Genomic DNA, 22,986 nt, shown 5'->3' with positions numbered 1-22,986 from the left:
CCATTTTGGATATTTTTTTCTCTGTCGTACATTCAATACGTTCACAGCCAAAGCTGAAGGCGCAGCCCTGCAATTGCCTGCTCACGCCACTGCTGCTGGTGGAGAGGCCCTCACTGGAGGAGCTCTAGAGAGTCGGGTTGTTTTGTTTGCATCCTCTTCCACGCTAACCAGACGACTTGGCAGAGGTGGGAATACCCACACTTTTCCCCACCGCACACGGCCTGCCGATCGACTAAACTGTGGCGGTGAAGCCTTTTGACGAGACTGCTGGATGGACAGAGCCGGGGGGGGGGTGTTTTTTAAGTAACCCACCACCGTCGTGTTTTATCAGCTGCCCCGCCGGGAGATGGAACCATGGCGATCTCTCAAGATCGCAAGCCCGGTCCCGCTAAACCACCACGGTGCCACGGCGAGCATCCAACCGCATTGGCAGTGCTGGATATAAAGAACCCACTGCAGTCGTAAATACTGTATGTGCGTTGTATGTGCGGCGTGCACGGTGTACACTATTTATAGACGTACCTACTGTATATACATGTAGTTACAATACGTTCCGTGTACACCATTTATGGATTTTATTATTTACGGGGGGGGCGGGGGGGGGATAGACAAACGCTAATCCGCGAAATAAAGACGCTACCGGGTTTTGTTTGGAGAAAAAACACCGGCGTAGAATTTCAAAATGGAATTCTTCTTTAATGTATGCAATAAAATTTTCAGTGGCTTCTGCAACCGGGGTAGTGGAAGGAAGACGAAGAATTAAATAAAAATGTACATATATATAAAAACGGTTTGCCCAAAAAAAATCAATGGCTCGTGGAAGAGACATGTGCTGCTCCGCGTGCATGGCTTGCCCAGTCATCTGACGCTGATCAGCCCTGACGTAATCTGCGGTCCCCAGCGGGGTGCAAGGCAGTCGAGGGGGTGGGTGGGTTGGGTTGGGGATGGCGAGGAGGAGGAGGATGCTGAGGGGTAGTGGCTGGGTTGGCTCGAGAGCCGCTGGGGGGGGGGGGTGTGTGGGGGTGTGGGGGGTTTTGAGGGGGGCGACCGTCTGCAGACAGCACGTGACGTTGGCACTGTTTGAGGGTTTGGGCTTGCGGGCTGCAAGCGGAGGCAACATTATTCTCTTCACAATACGGTCGGAGTAACAATTGGGGTGCAAATAAATCTGTCGAGCAAATATCATCAGCGCGTACGCGTGCCATTAACGCTTGCGAAGATTTTTTTTCCCCCGTTGCATTTTAAAAAAACGTTTATGTTAAGGATTTGGTGGGCGTACAGCCGTTTTGACACCTTTTTGGGGAATTTTCACGTTGCATTTCTTATTTCCCCGCTCGCGTAGAATGGCAACAAAGGTATCGGGGTGTTGCGTGACATTTCCTGTTTCGGGATGCACATTTATCACTGCGCCCAATTAGTGATGGAGACGCCGCAGCAATACGCACGAGGCTGCAACTGTGTAAAGTCCGTATTTAACAAAAATATATATATGCATCCACGTTAGGTAGTGTGTAACGTGTTTTATTTTTTGTGCACTATGGGATAAAAATACAACGTGAAAATACACACAAGTCGACATAAAATATGCATTTACGAATTTGAAACAAAAAAATAAACAAAAATTATTCAATTGTTCATATTAAGTGGCCATGTCCTTGGTTTGAAGGTATGTAATGATACTAAATATATCATATAGTATTGTAAATATTTCTTTATGAGACTATACGTTTAAATAAATTAATTTCAAAGTACAAACGTAGACAGTACAATGGACAAGGTTTTTTTTTTTATAAATCACGTCTGTAATGAGCATAGCAACAATGTGAAATCCAGACATGGGATTTGTAATACTGTACTGACATTACAACCTAAACATATTTTTACAGTATCCGTATATTTTACACAAAGAGCATATAAAACACCAATGATAGCCTAAAAAATAAATTAAAACATTTATATCAAAAAAAAATCTGAAATACATTCTGAAAACCACACAAAATGGGCTGGAAATATTAAAATGATTCCAGCACTGATGGGTAACAAACATAAAAAATTATAATGCCTGTAGCGCATGCAAATGAATATCTGTAATGAAGCTACGATGATGAGTGGCAGCCTCCAGACAGATTTATTACAGTACATTAGGTACAAAAAATATCAAGCCTATCAACATGCTGTACACGTGTCTACTTCAGCATGCAAAGAGTTACACTGGAAATATTTGTAATAATGATTTCTAAATTGTACAATATTGTTTGACAATTCATCACACACGCACACATTTGCCTCAATTACTGTACACAATATATAATTCAGAGCACAGTTTTATGTAATTTTTAACACGTGTGTTTTCTATTTGAAACGGCAGTGAACCTCCAAATCATCGTGAATCCTAAATCTGCGAAGCCACTGTGGTTGGCGGCAAGTCCTCTAATCCGCGAGGACACGAATTCCAATATCTGCGAGCTTGTGGGTTTTTTTTTAGAACGCTAAAAACTCCCATAATCCCCAAATTACTTGTGGATTTTTTGTAGTTGCGTCACCAATTTCTCCTAAAATTCGTGAGACACCACGATGGGAACGATTTTGTTTTTAAGTACGTTGTAGTGGACTTTTATTTACAGTAAAAAGACAAATGGAGAAACGAGACAAATGGAGATAGAGACGGAGGTATGGCTGATGAAGGGGAATAACTTTATTTTAGTTTCAATCCGGAGCGAGGAAAACTACCAATAAGACACAAACACGCAATGACAAACCCCATCCACCATTAACATGTGCGTGCATTATCACCTCATGCATGCCTATGAAATGAAGGGGTAAAGCATGGTGGGATATATTTTTTTCCCCACCAGTATGAACGTATAACAAGAACCTATTTTACGTGATATGAAGAAGGAGCAATGCCTAAAATGTCCCCTATTATATATTTTCCTTTGAAGGCCACAATGTTATTGACAATTGACTTGGGTTTTTTTATTTGTGCTTAGGTACCACTGCCAACATCAACATTTTTTTAATATGTAGCATATTCAAAACAGCACAATCTAGCCATAATTTTAATCAACTGAAGGTTTGGCCATGTTACAGCTGACATGGGTACAACTACAATTTCAATGTTGAATAGTGACCGAGAAAAACGCACCACGTATACAGTTTGTACTGATACAGTCTGTATATAGACCTCAAAGTACATTGATATGTCAAGAGTACCATACTTATAACGTTGAATTTTTTACAGCCATTGTCAGCCCACTGCTGGATAAAGGCCTCCCCACGCCGTGTCGGTCCTGCGGCAGTGCCTGACCGTACTATACCACGTCGGCTGTGAGATCATTCACCACGGACGTTATCCATGTCCGAAATCAAACCGAGGTTGGTCGGGTTGATGACGCAGTGTGCTAACCGCCGTGCCACCGCTCCCCCATAATAAATGGTAACGAGTAGGAAGGCTGTGATTCCCACCGGGAACCGGCGCCCGCCTCCACCCCTCTCACTTTTCTCCCTCTCTCTTGCCCCATTCTCTCTCTCTCTCCTCATGCGGAAGATACATCCAGAATTGCCCTTGCTTTAGAAGTGCATCTGTGAAATACTGGATTCCTCCAGTCTAACTGACGATTCCGATAAAGTTATCTGATGTTAATTTGCTCGGTTTGTATTCTACCAGATGTTTGTGACTGGAGGCAAACATTCATTCTGTTTCTGGAAGAAGGCACCTGCCCGACTAGGCGACTATCGATGGGCATTTGTGGGGCATTTTCCCCTTTCAGAAGCCACGTTATCGTCTTTCTTAAAAAAAAAATGTTTGTCAAAAAACGAATCGACAAAATGGTATCTTTTGCAAAACCTGCAGGTCATGATCTGTCTGCTGGTACATAACTTAACCGTCTCATCACCTATCCTTCCTATATGTATGTTGAACTTCTTTCGCATCGTACGTAGCCAACCGTGATAATCGGAGGTGCGGGGGAAGGACAACAAACTAAACATTAAAAAGCTTTCTAAATAAATTAGTTTTCAATCTATATTTAAAAGTGTGTAAGCTCCAGTGGTTTACTAATATCAGAAGGAAGAGCATTGCAAGCGGACGCAGAAATGTATTTGAAAGCGCCGCGCAATGCAGAGACCGTCTTTGTTTGATGGTCAGCCAACAAAAAACTTCCCAACAGACGTTGAGTCATTGCCGAAAATATATAGAAAAGAAGCGGCGATATAAATGTTAATTTTTTTTAGCCCTTTGGCATGGGGATGCTTTCATCCCCATGCCATGTCAGTCCTGCCAGTTGTTTGACCATTCTTCACCACGTTGGTCAGTTCTAGGTTGCTGAAAAGATGGCTAAGGACCAGCGCAGATAACACTTGCCACTGATGTTAGCCACGGCTGGGGAACGGAACTCAGCTGGGTGTATAGTGTATTGTGCTAGCCACTGTGCCATCACTCCCCCCTTAAGTGATAATGATGTAAAATTTAATTAGAATAAAATTGCCTTTTAATATTTCTTGGTATAAAAATGCCAAAAAACCAACTGCCTTGGCTGGCTTCTCTTAACTACACATATATGTATAGCTCATTAGTGATTCAAAATGCAGCTGCATATATTGTAGGAACACGTTTGGTTCAGCGCAAACGCACATTTGAGGAACGAGATTGCCTCAATTCTAACACACCGCTTCTTCAGTGCGTCCGCCCACCATGTCCCCGCTGTCCGCCAGGTGGCTCGCCCTGAGTGCCACGTGTGGGGGTCTCTGCCTGGCGCGGAAACTCCCAGGCTTCAGTCCGTGACCACCGTCCGTTGTGTTGTCGCAGCGGATCAAGATCAACTTCCCTTTGTGTCTGTCGCTGCAAGTGGCGGAGCGCCAGGCCCCAAGCTCGAGGAGATTGATTGTTCCCCATGGCAGAGAGGTGGCCACCAGCACCGAACCGGACTCTCTTGAACGTGGGCACCGCCGCCCCCTCCCCCTCCCCCACCGCGCCGATGCCGTCTGTCTTCAGGATGGAGTCCGGCGGCGGGCCTCCCGGAGCTTCGGCAGTCTTAGCCACCACAGGAGATTGTCCGATAGCTTGGTCTGTGAGGTTCACCATCTGTTTCAGACTATTGCGTAGCAGGGTACCAGCTGCAGAGGAGGGGCCATTGCATTGGTCGCATGTGTAGGCTAGCCCCCCGGTGTAAGTTCTGTGATGGCGGACGTTGTGACCCAGTTGCCTCGGTTTGTCTCTGGTCTGCGCAGATGACAAGACTGCAAGGCTTGGGCCGATTGGGAAAGGAGAGTATAATTTCTTGTCCGAGAGTGCAAATGAGACATTCGTTGGTCAAAATGGATGATCCCTAGATGGTAAAGGCGTTGGCACGTAATCTAGATAGGGATATATATATGTATAATGTGCTCTTTGATCACTGCTGTCAGGGCAATCAAGACAGGACCCTGGTGAATACTCGTGATGACGACCCAAAACCGAAGGGAAGAGCTGCCAGAAGATGAAGAAGCGTAGGTTCTGATGATGGTGTGGGTGGGTGGATGGATGGGTGCATTGGGAATATGGATTCTGCAACTCCACCAATGTCAAGCTTGCCATGTGGTTGAAGGGCTTTTGGGAGATCGAGCCCAGTGACTATCTCTTAAATGTTGATAGCCTGAGGAATGTAATGAGCTTCGTCAGCTTTCTAGCCCCCTGATTGCTTCTTCGCCATGGAAACTTTGGAATAAGGCCTCGTTCCCTGTTGATTTTGAATGGTACTGACCCACTTGCCTGGATGTATAGAGATGGTCTCGTTCTAGACATAGGGCCCTGGGCATACTCCGGGTGCACTGGAGGTGGCGAGGGGAAGAATCCACAGAATGGAGTCAGGCAGGGTGAAAAAAAAATCAAGTCGTTAAACCCTGGCTCACTACCTGTCGTGATCCAGGTCCAGGTGGGAAATAAGGTAGCAAGGTGGCCCGCAGTAGGCAAACGGAATGGGGAACCCAGTGTCCCTTCCCAAGTGGCTGCTGGCGCTTGTCGGAGGGGGTGCTCATTCGAGCATTTTTTTGCATTGGCGCCACTTGCTAGTTACGTTTTGTCTTGGGGTCTAAAGGAGCAATAATTTGTCGGTCGGGCAGAAGGAAACGGCCTTCTGGCCATACTTCCCAGAATGCTAGCGGGAGAAGCGAAATGCACGAAAAGGCTTGATGGATAATGTGTCCACCATTCCGTTCGAAAAGGGTGAATAAAATATATTCACAAAAATTTCTAAACGACAGACCCCTTTGCCTCTTGTCGCACATATACAGATCATTCACGCACATCATTGGGGAACAGAATAAAAAATGGATACCAACCACACGAGTATGCGGGGTTTATGCCACTGACCACATATATATGAATCAGATTTTGGAAAAGACCGATACATTGAAATCACCCTTGTGCCCAGCCTGTGTAGACTACAAGAAAGCATTTGACTAGTTAGACGTCAATGAAGTAATCCAAGCTCTCACAAACAGAGCCCTTAATACAACCCTATTTAGAAATAATATCCATTTACACAGCCAGAACAGCTACATTACGATAACTTGAATAAAGTACCAAGATACACCGTAAAAAACGACGAGGTGACGCACTTTCAGCAACGTTTACAAAAACAAAAGGTATTTTTTAAAAAATGTTTTGTAGAAACAGTGTTACTTATTCATGGCAAAACGGTAACCCCAGCATTGCCGATGTCAAAGTCATTATCACGTTCAATGGGAGTGAGGTGCGGGACATGATAGAATAACTTGGTAAAGAAGGCAGCAAAGTTGGACTCTGGATAAACATGAGCAGGACAAAGGTCACAACACATAAATTTCGCTCAACAATTAGGGACTTCTGTTATTGTTGCTGCTTGTAAATTGTATTGAGAAATAAATCGGATCATGTATTAAATAACGTACGCAGGCTAATACCATCGTTCAACCTGTTAGGAAAAGTAAGTGGGCTTATGCAAAACACGTCACTGGAAGTCGTAATGGCCCACGGCCAAGAATAATGACGGAATGGCAGCGTAAGTATGGAACTCGTCCGAGATGACGTTTACCGCTGAGGAGATGGAACGATGAGGTGCTTAGTGGTGGATTGTTACATTACAGGATCATCACAGATGGTGGCAGCTTGGTGGGGGGGGGAGTGATCAGCCAGCAGCGGATTGACTGATGATGATGACCCTGTTGGTTTTATTTTTGAACATTTCTAAACCAAAAATGTTTTGACCATGGGGATGTTGCAAAAATAAATGTAGAGCCCTATCAAGTTGTAGAGATTTGGTCGAAGAATGAGATGATGGCCCGTTGATGTGAACAGCTGTTCACAACATTTTGGTCGACCAGAAAAGCAAACAACAACAGCAGTTTGTCAAAAATCTATGAGCTATAAGAACAGTTTTCACCCTTTCTGGCAAAAAAACAAGTGTTAAGATGTTAAAACACCAAACAAAAACCTTTTGCAAGGAATCATGTCTGCATTAACCACACGATACTTGTGGTGAACATGCAAACAAACATGCCCTGGTAATATATGCATTGTCTTTGAAACTGATTGGTCTACACATCTTCTTTAGGGCCTCGTCTCACTACCAGCGTCAGACCAGAGAACGCCAAAAGGAGAACAGCACAAAGACAATGCACTATTAGGGCATTTATAGCTCGGGGTGAGCAGCTACAACATGGGAACTTCCTTGCTAGTATCAAAATATAAGAATAGGTTTTACTCTTTCTGGCAATAAAACAGGTGTTAAGATGTTAAAACTTTAAACAGAAACCTTTTGCAAGCTATGAGCTGCTGCACCTTGTTCCAAAAGAATATAATGGTCACCGGCAAAGATTCAGGATTATGGGATTCCTACCGTAATCAAATAGTTTCCGATCTCCATTCATTTTACCCAGTCTCTTATTGCTCATAGCAACACATGACAGTGATGCATCGCACATAAACTACCCTTGCTGCGGGTGAAAGCAAATCGGCACCACGTGCGGAGTTGTTAGGATTCGATCGCACCACGCTGCCACGCCATGTGCATGTCACTGTTCGTCGCCATTTTCAACGCCAGTACTGCTGCTGTTGTCTACAGCAGCGGTCCCCAACCTTTTTGGCACCAGGGACCGGTTTCGTGGAAGACAATTTTTCACGGACCGGGGGGGGGGGGGGGTTCATCATTGGGTCTTTCACCCTTTTCAAAGACGCTCTCCAGCGACGTTTGTTTTTTTCTCATGTTGGCTAGGGGTTAGAGTTCGTGGGCTTAACAAAAACTGTGACTGAGACAAGTGCGCAGTGCGGGAAAGAGGCGCGAATGGAAGTGGTAAATAAAATAAAATAATGGGTAGGCCACGCGGGGACTCACCGCTCACACCTGCTGCTGTGTGGCCCCGTTCCTAACAGGCCACGGACCGGTACCGGGGGTTGGGGCCCCTGGTTGACAGGGGCAGTCGTGGGATCTCTGAGCGTTCTAGGCCACAGCTTTGTCTCTGCCGTACGACTTTCGTTATTAAGAGTTTTTAAAAAAGGCATTACGTTTGTGGGTAACCATTTTATTTGTACTGCGTTTTTAATTTGGTGATGTTTCATCGGGAAGCATACACGGGACATGTTTCCAACCTTTTAAAGCGCAAATGTTTATCCCAATTATAAAGAATTTTCTCTGAGAGGCAACCCTTGTGTTTCTCCCTGCCTCCCCTGCAAGAGAGTGTCGTTTTAATGGTCTCTCGCCTGGAAAAAGACCAATTGATAAATTGAATACTCCTGCTGGGCAATACCAAAGGCATCAGTTGATTTACAGTACAGTAGTCATGGTAATGCTTGTGCTCTGGCCAATCACAGCGATGGCTGTGTGCAGGACATGCCATGCACTCATGCTCGACCCAGTGGTTTCGTCATCTTTTTAAAATAATAAGTCTGTTGTTTCGGACCAAAAAAAAAAGTATATCAAATTTTGAGGAGTAATTTCATTCACATTCACGTCATTACACATTTCATTCAATATGTGTAATTTATATCTTCTCATGTGTGTCTGCGCACTGGCCTTTCCTGCCCACCGTCATGGCAGTGATGGATTTAACAGTGCAGCTCCGGGGTGGGGGTTAGTGGTGGTGATGATGGCGGAGGACCTCTAAGTCGGCCAGTACTGGGGTGGGATGCACAACCAGCCCACGGCGAGTGAGGGCCACGCAGGTTCACCTGTGGGCTGGGGCGCATCCCACCCAGCCGCATGACCCCGTTGCTCACTGTGGGTGAACAAAAGGGGACTTGAGAGAGATTTAAACAAAACAAAAAACACATTGGACATTCAAACGCAACAACTGAACAGGCAATGGCTAGAACTCTGGTTAGAAATGCAGCCCTTTGTCATTCAGCGGGATGCGTTCCCCCCCACCTCCTCCTCTGCCGTGGTGGTTCATCGTATTTTGCCACTCTGGTCAGTGCAGGTTGGTGAAAGGGGTTCAAGCCAGCAACTATTTCAGGTATCAACTCGCCACTGACGATGGTCGCGATCGGGAATCAAATTCAGGTTCCTGGGTTCACAGTGAAGTGCACAAACCACTGCTCCCACCTCATTCTAAACATAATTATAATCATTACAATTAATTAGTCTATTTGCAATACATAGCTCACACTGTACGGTGAACAGCTATGGAATTTTATCTTAAATACTGGGTGTTAAAATGTGCACTGTTTACAAAAATCCTCCGTGATATAGCACCCTGAGAACGATTGTTTAAGGGCGCTTTATAAATGTAAATTATTCTTATTACTCCAGAATGTATGGAATTGTGCATACATGCTTGGTTGGGTGAATACAAGAGAACTCTTATCTGTTACCCTACTACCTGTGACGCCTATTATCCACGGCCCAACGGTATACTTTTTGCGAAAAGTATATTTGTATATATGATTGTGTACGAGTGTGCTTGTACGTGTGCGTGTATGTATGTACATGTCTGTATGGGTCACTGCGTCATCTACACACGTCTCGACTTGTTCATTGTGTGTGAAGTTAGCACAGTTTCTGCAGTGAAAAAAAACACAACCTCTGTCCGAGTGGACTGATTGAGGTGTGTGTCTGGTCTGTGTGCTTGTCGGTGGGTCTGTGTGTGTGCTTCCTTGTGCCTGTGGATGTCTTATCTCTCTGCATCTCCATGTGTCTCTATGTCCCTGTTTTACAGATAGACGTGCAGAGATAACAGACAGACACACTGAGAGATACGAGTCAAAGATGCCCGCTGTACTTTCACAGACTTCCAATTATGCATCAATCTGGAGTCAAATTCATCAAATTACCCATGGACACTGACCTGCCATTTTTCCCAGCATCCACCGCAGGAAAGTACATAGTTACTCCAATTACCCGCAATTTATTTGCAGAAATGAGGAGTTGAATGGCAAATTCCTTAAATTATCTGCACTAATCCGAAATGTTCAGTGGATGGAGGTGAGGCAAATTCGCAGGTAACCGCCGCGCCAGCAGTAGGAGAAGTGAAATTGCTCAGCCACATTGTCGCGGACACCAGCGATTCTGCAATACAAACGAATTGCTTTTTGGTCGAAAAGAGCAAGCTTTAAATTCCGTGCCGGTGGTGGGGGTCATCCGGCACCGTACTTTATTTTATTTTTGGCGCAAGCCCAAAGAGGTTATTTCCATTTGGATCGTTGAGAAATTTACAAAAGCTGCGTCCTCAATGCAGGCCAGGAAAATATTGGTGTGTGGGTAGATGTGATGCAGGTAGTCACTTTCGGATCGCTTACATTATTATCCACCGTGTCCCACAGAGGAAATTGCAGTGCTTGGGATTGTAGGGGTGTTCTGGGGTTTTTTATGTTTAAAAAGATTGGGTTTGTTTGAGTGCTTATGGTAATCAATAAACACAAACAAGTAACAAAATGTTTAATTCGAGGAACGCTTTGATCACAGCTAGAAAGATTAAAGTATCGCCACTCTAATTGGTGAACTGTGGAGATTATTGTGTTAAAAAATTACGAAATGTGTGGGGCAGTGAGACGAGTTGGGAGAGAACTGGGGGACGAAGTAATTTGGAGATCGGCAGAACGAGAGACACTGAGAAGTGGGATAGTAACAAACAACTCTTGGCGTGACGACGCATCAATCCATCAGAAAATATCGATACTTTAAGCTCATGATAGACGCTTAAACCTCCAGTGCAAGAGCCGACTTGATTCTGTTCGTATAATTTTTGGCAAAGGATTCGGGTGACGTCTTCCGTTCACCCAAGGCTCTTATATTCACCGCGGCGTTAACGAATTAATGGATGTCCTTGAGTGACGGCTACTAGTGCAATCGTTGCACCCCTAAAACGCGATGCGGGGGGGGGGGGCAAGCTATGAGGTCCCCATTGTACTTTCGTTAGAAGTTGTTTAAACTCCATAGGAGCACAACAGTTCACTCCCTTGCACGATTCAATTGTCAGTTGGGGATCGTGATTTTACCACAGATTCGATTTGATTCTATCTCATACATATTATCTCATTGACATGTACTCTGCATGCTTTCGTTTTTTTATTGTAATAATAGATGCCCACACAGGGTTCGATGCTAGCGTAATAATTGAATTTACCTCGAATACCCAATGGACGTAGTGAGTGCACGTCTTTTTATCCCCTATTATATAACAGAAGCTAAAAAAAACCACCCATCGCGTAACTGTGACTACTCGCCAAACATCGCGAGGCTGAAAAATCACCTGCAAGGTACTCAATTGGGATTACTCACAGCGGCAACATCGCCCCCTACTGAGAAAACGTGGCAGTACCCTCCTGAAAAAGAGTATTGAGACTCAGCTCAGGCTTTCCTGAGTAAACAAGCGGAGTAATAATTATTTTCATGATAAATCTCGTGGTATGATAATTACCTTTCAGTTCTGTAAGCAACTGTTCCCTATTCCAAGCAGCTTTAAATTATGTATTTTTTGTTTAGTGTAAATACAGGAAGTGTGCCCCACCTTAAAGTGTGACACCACCACAACTGCTGCCAATAAGTCACCAGTCACGAGTGGGTTCTGATTTCAACAGCGCATTGCTGCTGTAAATTGGCCTTTGCCAATCGCAAAGCTGCTTGCTACAGCAGCACTCACCTTCAAACGCTGTTTAGTTCCTCTCATTGAAAAGTTCGACTCCTTTAGGTTATGTGTTGTGAAGCTTAATTAAATTAACTTGGCCAACCACGGATATCTTTTTTTTAATCATCTCTTGGGCATCACCACTTTCTCCAGTTAAGCAACGGTACAGAGAACTGATAGAGCCACGGGACTGATAGATGGACAGCCAAATAGTTTATTTCACGTTCAGTGATTATTCACCAGTTTATGGCAATGGAAGTACCATCTATGTGTGGATTATTATTATTATTTGTTGTATCTGTCGAGCAGCTATTTGGTAGTTTCTACACTGCACTTATTAATCCGGCCACCTGCATTCTATTCCTTCTCATGGCCATCATAAGCGACCGATATCTGACTGGTACTGAGCCACCCCTAGGCGCGACTGTCTTGAATGAGCACATGGTGCAGTGTTTAAACATCACCGTCCCACCCACCTCCCGCCAGGTGCTGTTCCGGCGTTAATAGGCATTCGCTAACAATGCCTGCCCAGGTCTGTTAAACGGTATATGGGGGGTCTTTGTAGTTTATATATGTCAGTGTTCTTCACTGCAAGGCCCGCGGGCCACTGGCGGCCCCTAATGATGGCCTTGAGTGCTGCCCCTGACGTGCAGCCCCAGACAATACACAAATGTTAACACGTCCCCATCGTGCTGTCAAACCCAATGGTTTTAAAATGTGTGGCGGCCCTCGCACTGATGGTGTCTTATCGGCGAAGGTGGCTCCCCCCCTCTGAGAATGAGTGAGGAACGCTGCTGTACGTCATGTTTCATGTGAAGGGCACGCGTGAATGACTTCAGCAATGAGCTGTGTATTATGGTACACGTCATTCACAATACTGTATATACTATAGAGAGTCCAGGAGAATCCCTCTTATCTATGGTGAAGTGGGGGATCATGATCAGAGATCCTATTTTTGACATGGTTATGATTTTATTCCACTTGCCTACAGGAAAAGTTATAGATTTAATGAGCCATTCCTCATGTCAAAATACAATTGTGGATGACGGGAAGCTGTCCCGCAAAGCAGGATGGGAAACCCCACGGATAATCGTGGATAATGGGAAGCGTAGGGCCATGGTAAATAAGAGTTTACGTGAACTCTACGGCTCCCATGGATAACAACAGTCACGTGTGAATAGGGTTGCGGATAAGATGAGTGCTGTAGTTACTAATTGTTATTTGAAAGACATTTTTTTTGTTTGAAATGTATATGTGGCACTTTGTAGAACCACTGTACTACAATGCAGCATACAAACTCGCAATATCTTACGCGGGGGCTGTAGCATTCTACGCTCATCGCTTACTCTCTTATGCCAAGGTGGCAATTCTCAAGCACTAAACTGTGACCTCTTTAATGGTTACTTTGGTCCACAGGTGATGAGGCTGTTCTTCTCAGTGCACGGTATACATGCAAGCTCTGTTTTTTTTTTCTCACAAAGAAACAAAGATGCCATTAACAAAGCCAAGAAAAAGTAACGGTTGCACGTTTTTACACCTTGAATGGATGGGTCGGTACACATTCACGGTAGTCACCCTTAATGCGAGAACTTTAATCATGGACACAGGAAACAATAAATGTAATTCCTGGAGATTGTTTGCAAGAGTGAGTGTTGTCTCTATTAAGAGCGCAATATACAGAGTTCAACTGAAGTTCTAATTGTTAACTGAGAATACTTACAGCAACACGTTAGCAAATGAAAACATATCAAAATGTGTAATTCAACTGGCTTGCGGGCACCCAAGCATTATATGACAAGATTCACCAGTCAGGCCTGATGCACAAAATCGATGACGTTGATGATGATGGCGACTTCTGTTCAACGCTGCAGTTAATAACTCATGGTGATGAAATTAATCCTGGGATTCAGAAGTCGCATAATGCAGACACTTTAAACACAGGGATAAAACTTTAAAACAACAGATTTTGTGCATTACTTTTGAGTCTTAGAAGATGGGCGAGATACTCCGCGGAATGGACAACCACTCGATACAAAAGATTAATTCTGTAATCCAGAGAGGCTTCATAATGTTTTATGATCAGACCTACCCACCTCACAGGATTACAATATAGTCCTTTATAAAATTACTGCATTACCACAATTACCGTCGGTGATTGTTTTGATGAATAAAAAAATAATTATTACAGAGAAAGAGCGAGGCGCACAATATTAACGATAAATACTTTGGTAGTTCAGTCGTGAATACATTTGAACATTTGTTTTGCATTGTCAACGGTTTTAAAAAGGGTCACTGAAATGTGGGCTTCTCCGAATGTATTATTTCGTCTATGTATGGGCAGATTGCTTAAACATGCAAATGTGATATTCCGATGGGAAAGTGAACTACCGTCAATATAATACACGACATCCAGATGGCGATAGTGTAAGAATATGTCAAATGTTTAATATATTAATGAAGACGAGTGCTGCATGCGAATGTAATTTCAGAATCACAAGCCTCCTCTGGTCCACCAACCCTCGCCTCTCAAAGCGCCGGGTAACAGGCGCGTGCATCTGTTCTGATGTTTACCCACTGCACCAGGTGCTCATACCAGGTGGGAGTGACGTGAAGGTGATACAGGACAGGTTTGGAATAGCCGGGAATGGGAATTCGGTTTGCTAGATTGGTAAGCACTGCTGCGTGCTAACCATTACGCCACCACTTCACACTTGACAGTACTTGGTCTTTATAAAAGCTCTATGGACTTCTGTGTACGTGCGCGTTTATGTCTGCATATGTTAGTGCATAGCTGTGTACAGGTATGTGTGTGGATGTGACCGCGTGTGTAGGGGAGCGGTAGTGTAGCGGTTAGCGCTACGCTGTGCTACGAAGTCCTACGAACCCAGCGACCTGAGTTCGATTACCCATCCTGGCCAACACCAGTGACGATTATCTGTACTCCTCCTGGGCCTCCCCTAGGTCGACTCAGCCTCAAATGAGTACCTGGTGCAGTGTGTAAACATCGCCACTGGGGAGACAAAAGGTGGCTTAGCGTGGTGTTGGCCACCCACTCCCTCGTGTGCCGTGCCGGCCTTCATAGGCGCTCGCTAACAGCACTTGCCTCTACAGTCGGTTCAGACTACACGGGGGATCTTTGTCTTTTTTACGTATGGGCTTGTGTGTGTGTGTGGATAAGTGGGGAACATTGTAAGTGAATTGTGCACTGAGCTGTGAACCCGGTGACCTGGGTATAATTCCCAGCCATGCACATCAGTCGCAAGTGAGTATATAAGAACCTGTCATGGGCCTCCCCTATGTCGACTCAGCCTTAAAAGGAGTACTTTGTGCAGCGTAAATATCACCACTTGGGAGATAAAGGCGGGCAGGTGTGACCTGACAATACCACCTTTCACATACATCAGTTCTGAGTCAAACTTGATCGGTGTTTGCTAACAACACTTGTCTCCACGGTCTATGAAGGTTATGCAGACGATCTTTGTGTGCGTTGTTGTGTGCACAACCACTGTGGTGACGTCATCACCACTTTGTAGTGAATGGCGACTTGTGTATGTGTGCATCAGCTTCATCATCATCAGCAACAGAAGCATCGTTGTCCTCATTTTTGTCATCAGCAACAGAAACAACACTGTCATCAACATCACCAGTATAATTGTTGTTTGTGTAGAAATCCATTTGCGCTTTGCTTTTGCACCTGCTTGTACGTGCATGCGTGTCTCATGAAAGGCAGCCCTATTGGTCAGCTCAGCCCGTCGGCGGGGCTAGCGTGATGATGTCAGGACGCACGGAATTAGTTCCCTTGGCACTCCCCCAGCTGCTGATTGGCTGCCAGATGGGGAACAGTTTTATTATTGTGGCCACCAGAATTTGGAGGAATCGAAATATACAGCATTTCTGCCATTGAGTACAACTCCAGAAACCTCCACAATTCAAGAAGGATCAACACAGCCCACGATCTCAACATGTAAGACCATAATCTGCCCATAATACCGATTTATGAAACCCTTGGCCTTCATTATGGTACCACACAAGATACATTTACGAACAACTTGAAGATAAAACCGAGTATATTCGAGGCGGTAACCGAGAATGTTCATTTAGGTGACAAGAAGTGAACCAGAAGTCGGGCATAGCGATGGACTCGCGGACCCGTACAAAATAAATCCGGTCAGTTTTTATCAACAAAATTGAAACAATGGGTGAAACGTGGGTCCAGAATATTGATCTTAAAACCAGAGTTCAGTGGAACCCCAACAACAAAAAATGTAACTTATATTTTGGGCTGGGATGCAGATGGAGTCAGTGATTTTGGACTATGGAGGAAGTGTGTCGGCCTAACCACAACACTATTCAATGACGTCAAAGTACAATGTCGAGGAAAATTGCGATGGAGTGCACCGTTTCATTCGGGAAACATCCCCACGTTCACACGTCCTGAATTGGCACAGCTGCCGATTGTAAAGCCAGATTCGAGTTGGTCAATCACATACTCACCACCCTTGGCTTCCCAGTGGCTACCACATCTTTCAGCTGTTAAAGAGATACTTCGGAAGAAAAAGATTTTCTAACACTAGTGAAGTCGGTGCTCTGAATGTATGTTTTGAGAATCTGGCATCAATGTCTTGGATTATATTATCAGTGGACAAAGTGCACTTTAGCAGAGAAGCAATGCACGAGAAATCTCCTTGTCCAACATGCTTACATTGTATGTTTAATTATCTTTGAATGGAATTGACCATCGACGAATAGAAGTCCCTTCTCAAGGTAGAAAACACATTTATATAGGAAGCAAAGTAATTAATGAAGAATACAGTGAATATTAGGATCGCCTTAAAATGCACGACAACGGGTGTTGCAAACAGCTCCGTGACTCCACGCATTCAGAGCTGTGGACAGCTTTAATGGCAGCGCCATTGATGTTCCCTTGATCTTAATTCACATGCGTTCTATTACCTGATCATCTAGAGCCAACCAGCCAATCTCATTTGTCCTGTAACCTTGTATGCATGTATGTTGAACTTCTTTCACACTCTACGAAGCCAACCATACGATAAGTATCGGAGGTGCAGGGGAAGGACAACGAACTTAACACAAAAAACATTTCCATGGTCATTCTGGTTCCCATGAGACCACCTCGCAAGCTTACAGTGATCAACATGCGATCAATGTAAGCTTACACGCACATGCTTTCCATACGGCATAAAGATGGATTTAGCTAAGCGTTTGAGTGGCTATTGCCAATTTGAACCATTTTCATAATATGAAAATAGCCGCTAATCTCCTAATCTTCCTACGTGGAGGAGCACGGGATTCCTTGGTTTGGGAAAAAAATACAACCTTCAGATTATGGCCTCATCTTGAGTGTAATATGTGTGAGGTCCCCAATATGGCCAACTCCTAAACTTTAATACAGAAGCGCACGATTTTGTTCTGAGAGTTTTTTTCTGACAGCTGGATCCAATTGTGTTTTAAAGAATTTGCCGTGTCTTTATGCTTAAACACCAGCTTTTTTAAGGTTATTGGGAACTACATTTTCAATGGATAAAATTGTACTTTGATCGTCGGGTACAGATACGGTGTAACATCGCCAAAATGCGAAAGCCTCGATTTAAACAGAGTAACACAACTTGGGTCAACTCAGGGTTTTGTGATCGCTGAGTATTTTACAGCTACAATATTTTTTTACATTTCACGCTGTCTTCAAGGTCACATAGAAGGTAATTAATGTAATTTCCTAAAGTTTGAATATTAATCTCTTTGCCTATGGCCGAGCTTTGAAATGTTGTACTTAGGAGTTTTCGGGGATATATCAGAATGCTACTTTTTAAATTTCATCTCATTTTCAGGGTTATGTTTTTGTACGGAAAACGAGGTTCTCAGTGGTTATTGTGATAGCCGAGGCCAATACAATAAAAATGTAAACCTACAGCCTCGCCTTCAAGGCAAATACAACGTGACTATGTCGTACAATAACACATTAATAGAAGAATATTTATTTTTTATACATTCTCATATAAACAGATGTATCTATACAATGATAGGCTCCACACCTAACTCCGCTACTTGAATCTTGCAGTGAAAACCTCAGCTGGATGCTTCTCAGAACTATGACATTGATAAATGTAGAAATATGCATGTTGGTTTTTTTAAAAGTAAATTTTAGTTTACAGGCCTATTTATATATCTGGGCAAAGTACTTATTAATGCTGCATGCTGGCACGATGTCAATCAATTGTGTGAAGTGCGTGAGGGATGGGGTGGGTTGAGGACGAGGCAGGGGCTGCTCAAGACACTCGGGTTAATCGTCAAATTCCATTTGTGATCTCTTTACTATTCATAAGTACGCACCTGCTGTTATGCCAAGGGCAGAGTGTGCGATGACGTCACACGCACTCGTGACGTTGCGCGTTTTGTCGTGAATGTTCACGACGTGGTTGTCACGTTCGGAGAACGACATTCGGTGGCTTAGAAGCAGATTTCAAGACTGGCATGTCGCGATGATCGCCTTGCCCTACTGTGGCTGCTGAATCCAAAGGATCGCCTTCACTGAGACCTTTACGAGGCCTTATCACTACAAACGATTGATCCCATTGGTCATTAAAACACAACCGTGCAGTTTCTCTCGAGTGATTGCAGTGGTGATTGGTTCCAAAGACAAAACCGTTTTTTTTTTTTACAAAGGAAATAAAATTTTCCTTGATAAAATTCGGCATAAACAAAGCCTAGTTAAGACTCAATTTGTATTAATATTAATTGCAAGCATATCCACAGACAAGTGCAATCATTTGAACATTCACCTACAATAACTTTTGTGTTGGAGCTGTATGCGTTCATTGGTTCAAAGGGAAGACTTGAAATCGGAATGAAGATTTTAGGTCAAACGCCAGGTGATGTCATACACTTATTGACTCATAAAGTAATTTAATACATTTCAACATATAAATGTGAAATGTATGCAAGGAGTGTTGTTGAAATCAAAATCTATTCTGACTTTTCTACACTGCAGTTTGACTCTTTATTGCAAGAGCACACATTCTCCGTTCTTCCACTCCCCGGGTAAAAATACAACCCCTTAAAATCTTGTGTCGTCGTCGGGATTAAATAAAATAAATAGCAATTAAATACAGCCAATACAAAAGGTAATTTAAAGGGGGTGATCCAAAAAAGATAATTTGAGAGACATTTGAATATTTATCCGTGGCCTTTTGCACGTGTGGTTTTTTTGGTGGAGAATGACAATTTTTTTTTTGCTTTTTGAAAATAGATCTCCATGTTTGGCATCAACCGTAATACGGGGGGCTTTATAGTGACTCGGTGAAAACCCAAGCCTGTGTAGCACCTCATGTTCAGGACCGAGTTGCATTGCGGAGAATTAGCCGTTCTTAAATTTCCAGCATTTTAAACACGTTCCTGATTAAAGAGAATCACAAACTTTTATGGTCAGGCGTTTTCAAAGTTTCCGAGTCAAAATGTTTGGGTCAGTCAATGGCTGTCATAACCTTTTATTAAATGATTTTATACTTCATGCACCTTGCAATAAAATAAAGCATGAGACGCACACACAATGCGCTTTGGGAAGTAGATCACCTCATCTCCATAATGAGGTTTGGGGAGGAAGATTTCAACAGATTAGAGAGTGTTCCATCCCCCCACCAACCCCTCCATCATCCCCCCACCCACCGACCAACCCCCACCCTCCGGGTGGTTTTCCGGCTTAAGCTCCGTTTTTGAGCGTTTCTTTGCTCAAGCTTTCCCCACTAACTACTGTTGGCATCTTCACGAGTTGCCCGCAGTAGTGTGTGGCTAAAGCTTTGAGAGTAGAAATTCTAATGGACGGGCAAGCCCGGAAAACCACAATTGGCGAATATACGCGGCTGCGAAACCGTCGGCGTTGCCACTTTTGCCCTCGTGGATTTTTCTCCAGGTCCTCCGGTTTTTCCCTCCACATTTAGAATCAACGCGCGTTTAGAGTATTTGGCTGCTATAAATCTCCACGTGATAAGCCACTTCGTTGAGCTATCATTTGTGGCCAGGTCGCTTCTGAAAAAAAGAGCTATTATAGCTTAGTGGGCCTTACCTGGTACAATTTAAAAAAATGTTTAGAGGAGAAGAGTATGGTGGTGCCGCTCCATGTGTGGGTCTTGCTTACCCTTAGCACGGAGTCCCCTTGCTCTCTGCAGTGACGTCCATGCCGTGTCATGAGCAGGATCTGCGTACGATGCAGCTCAGCACATCCCCATGCTGTGGACAATAACAAAAGCCCACATCACGCGTGACGGAGCAACACCAAACAGTTATGACGTTCACAACGTCACTGACCAAATAAGATCTCCGTGCTTCCCGATTTTTAACGCCCACCCGTTCGCATGATGTTTGTCAATTCTGTGGTTGAAAACATAACATGAAAAAATATATATAAAATAAACCAAATTTACAGACAAAGTCACGTGGGGTATATTTTCCTGTGAGGTTATTTTATGACACCGTGTGATGCAATGCATGGCAGACGTGTTGGACTTCCCCTGGCACGTGATATCTGGATGAGGACATGCTTTCATTTCGTGTACGGGTTTTCCGGCATGAACAGCAAGTAACCAGTACAGGTAAAAGCAGCTGAACGATCAAAAACAACGCTTCACAACCACGTGCATCACATACGTGCAAACCGCCTTTTACTGACTTAGCAAAACCTCCAAAAACCACACAACATTATCCAAGGCAGAATGTCTTCATCATTATCAAACAACGATTGCACAAAGAGACATGGTTTAAATGTTTTCATTCCCGCCTTGGGGAACTACTTTCTTGGGTCTTCATCTTCCGGCTCAGTTGATGCCAACTTCTCTCCTCCCTCATAGAGGGACGTGAACCCAAAGGGGAGCGGTAAGCTCTGCCTTTATCCTTACCCTATATTTACACATCGTTTCCCTTTTGGCACCTGTTTCCAAACTCTTATTAAGTTCATGAATGTTCATGTTGCGGAGCTCTCCTGCTCGCCGTTCCTCTTGCCCGTGTTGACAGGTGTGTCCTCTTGGGGAGTTTTATAGGTGGCCCTCTGGATGTGTTCCTCGAGAGTCACTTGTCATCTTGGGCCCTGCTCTGTGTGTGTTTCTCAGCCCCCAGAAAGGTCCCAGCCCTCGGCAAGGCCTTCCCCTGCAGCTCCCAAAGGCACTGGAACGTGCATGCGCGTTGAACTTCTTTCGCACCGTACGTAGCCAACCGTGCTAATCGGAGGTGCAACGTGTGCTGCCTTGGAGGCATACAGTTGATCAAGGGCCCTGACATCCGAGGCAGCTCACGTGGGCTCGCTGGCTCTGCTCGGGCAGTTTCATGCTGACGTTTTGATTTTCTTCCGGGCGCTCGGGCCCACCGAGCTTTTGCACCGTGTCCCAATCCGTTGCGAGCCTCTGGCTACCGGGGGCTCTCTGTGGCCTCTGCAACGGCGTTCCGCGTTTGTTGTGTTCTGAGAACTGACATTTGGCGCCGCTGCAGCAGCCTCAAAACCAGTGCCTTGTACCGCTGCGGCCTAGGGGCCGGTATTTCACACCGACCCAGTTTCGTTAGTATTCCGTGCTGCTGCGCCCTCAGTGTCATTGACTTTTCTATCGGTTGGCTCTCACCGGAAATTAGCTTAATGATGGGGAGTCTGCCGCACGGTAGAGTATAACGTTCGAAACTGAAGCTGCGTATCGGTGGTCGGGCAGAGCCACTGGTAGGAGGCTAATTTAATATTCTAATCTCTCCTGTAAAGAACCATGCTGTGAACAATGGCAACCCAACCAACATGGAAACCACTCCCTTGTGGCTTTGCCGTGTACACAGCCTGGTACGAGTGCCACGGTGTTGTCACCACCACTGTGGTGATTCGAGTCCTGCTTCTTTTTCCTGCATTCTCCCACCGGATGCACTGGGGATAGAGGCAGCGTCACCCTCTCCCCAATGTCAAAACATTCTGTCCAAATACAACCTAATCCATAAACACCTGAATATTTTGTAAAAATGTAATCCTCTACAATGAGTGTTTTGTCTAAGCCACTTTGTGTTCATCATAATTTGATGGTCTGCATTATTGATATTCTTAATCTTAAAACGTGTCACTAATATTCGCCTTCTCTCAGAGGTCACTTCACCTAATTAGCATTATTTTATAAATATGCGTGCAAAACCGGAAAGCCTGGCTGTCATCTGTAAATTTAACACCATTTTTTGGGTCTTAACTAATGTGTGTTCCTTATTCAAACACATTTTACCTCCACCGTCCAACTTCTCATAGCCTTGACAATGTTGTCATTCATTGTGTGGTGCCTTGACACATCCCCCCTTAACAATATAATTTCCAAATATCTCACGATGAATTTTTCTACAAATGTTCGCATTCACTGTTCACCGCAGCATTAGCCGCGTTGTGACTGTGCAGTAACGCAGTGGTTAGCGCCACCGCCCTTTGAACCCATCATGGCTAACATCAGTGGGAAGCGAGATCTGAGCCGGTCCCTTACCCCCCTGCATCACCAAAATGCACCGAGCAGCATGGTGAACCATGGTCTAACAACGATGACAGTGCATGTGAAAACATCTCAATATAACGCCTCTTTATATCATCATCAACATCTCCAGCTCCTGTTTCTTGCTTCACACGTAACTTTATGATGCGTGACAAATACTTCATTTGTTATAATTCTAATCTGTATTTGTAAGACGATGAAGCCATTCAATACGTCCACGTTTTAGGGTAGGCCTAGTTAGAGATACCCGCTAAAAAATAAAAGTGTGCTCTGTTTTGCACCACAAGACAACAATTTGAGCACTGCAATGCATCTCTGGTGTTGCGGATAAACAGGTGATGTTAGGAGCATCCTTAATTAGTTATTATCTAAAGGGGATTTGTGAATGAGATTAAAGTTCATG

The 22,986-nt window shown here is 44.3% G+C and overlaps 1 protein-coding gene across 14 annotated transcripts in view; it reads right to left on the bottom strand.

Annotated features, from left to right (window-relative positions):
- The window catches only part of LOC133347466 (myelin transcription factor 1-like protein), a 277,688-nt gene that overhangs the window by 232,574 nt on the left and 22,128 nt on the right, over positions 1 to 22,986 (bottom strand). For all 14 annotated transcript variants that reach the window (XM_061559746.1, XM_061559740.1, XM_061559744.1 and 11 more), the window contains exon 2: positions 20,228 to 20,319. The gene's annotated coding sequence lies outside the window, so the exon portion shown is untranslated. The remainder of the gene's footprint in view (positions 1 to 20,227; positions 20,320 to 22,986) is intronic.

This window comes from Lethenteron reissneri, chromosome 26 (assembly GCF_015708825.2).
Source record: "Lethenteron reissneri isolate LAM-NWPU_2019-01 chromosome 26, ASM1570882v1, whole genome shotgun sequence".
Taxonomy (NCBI): Eukaryota; Metazoa; Chordata; class Hyperoartia; order Petromyzontiformes; family Petromyzontidae; genus Lethenteron; species Lethenteron reissneri.
Note: the sequence above shows the minus strand (reverse complement) of the source record. Positions and strands in the feature narration are given on the sequence as shown.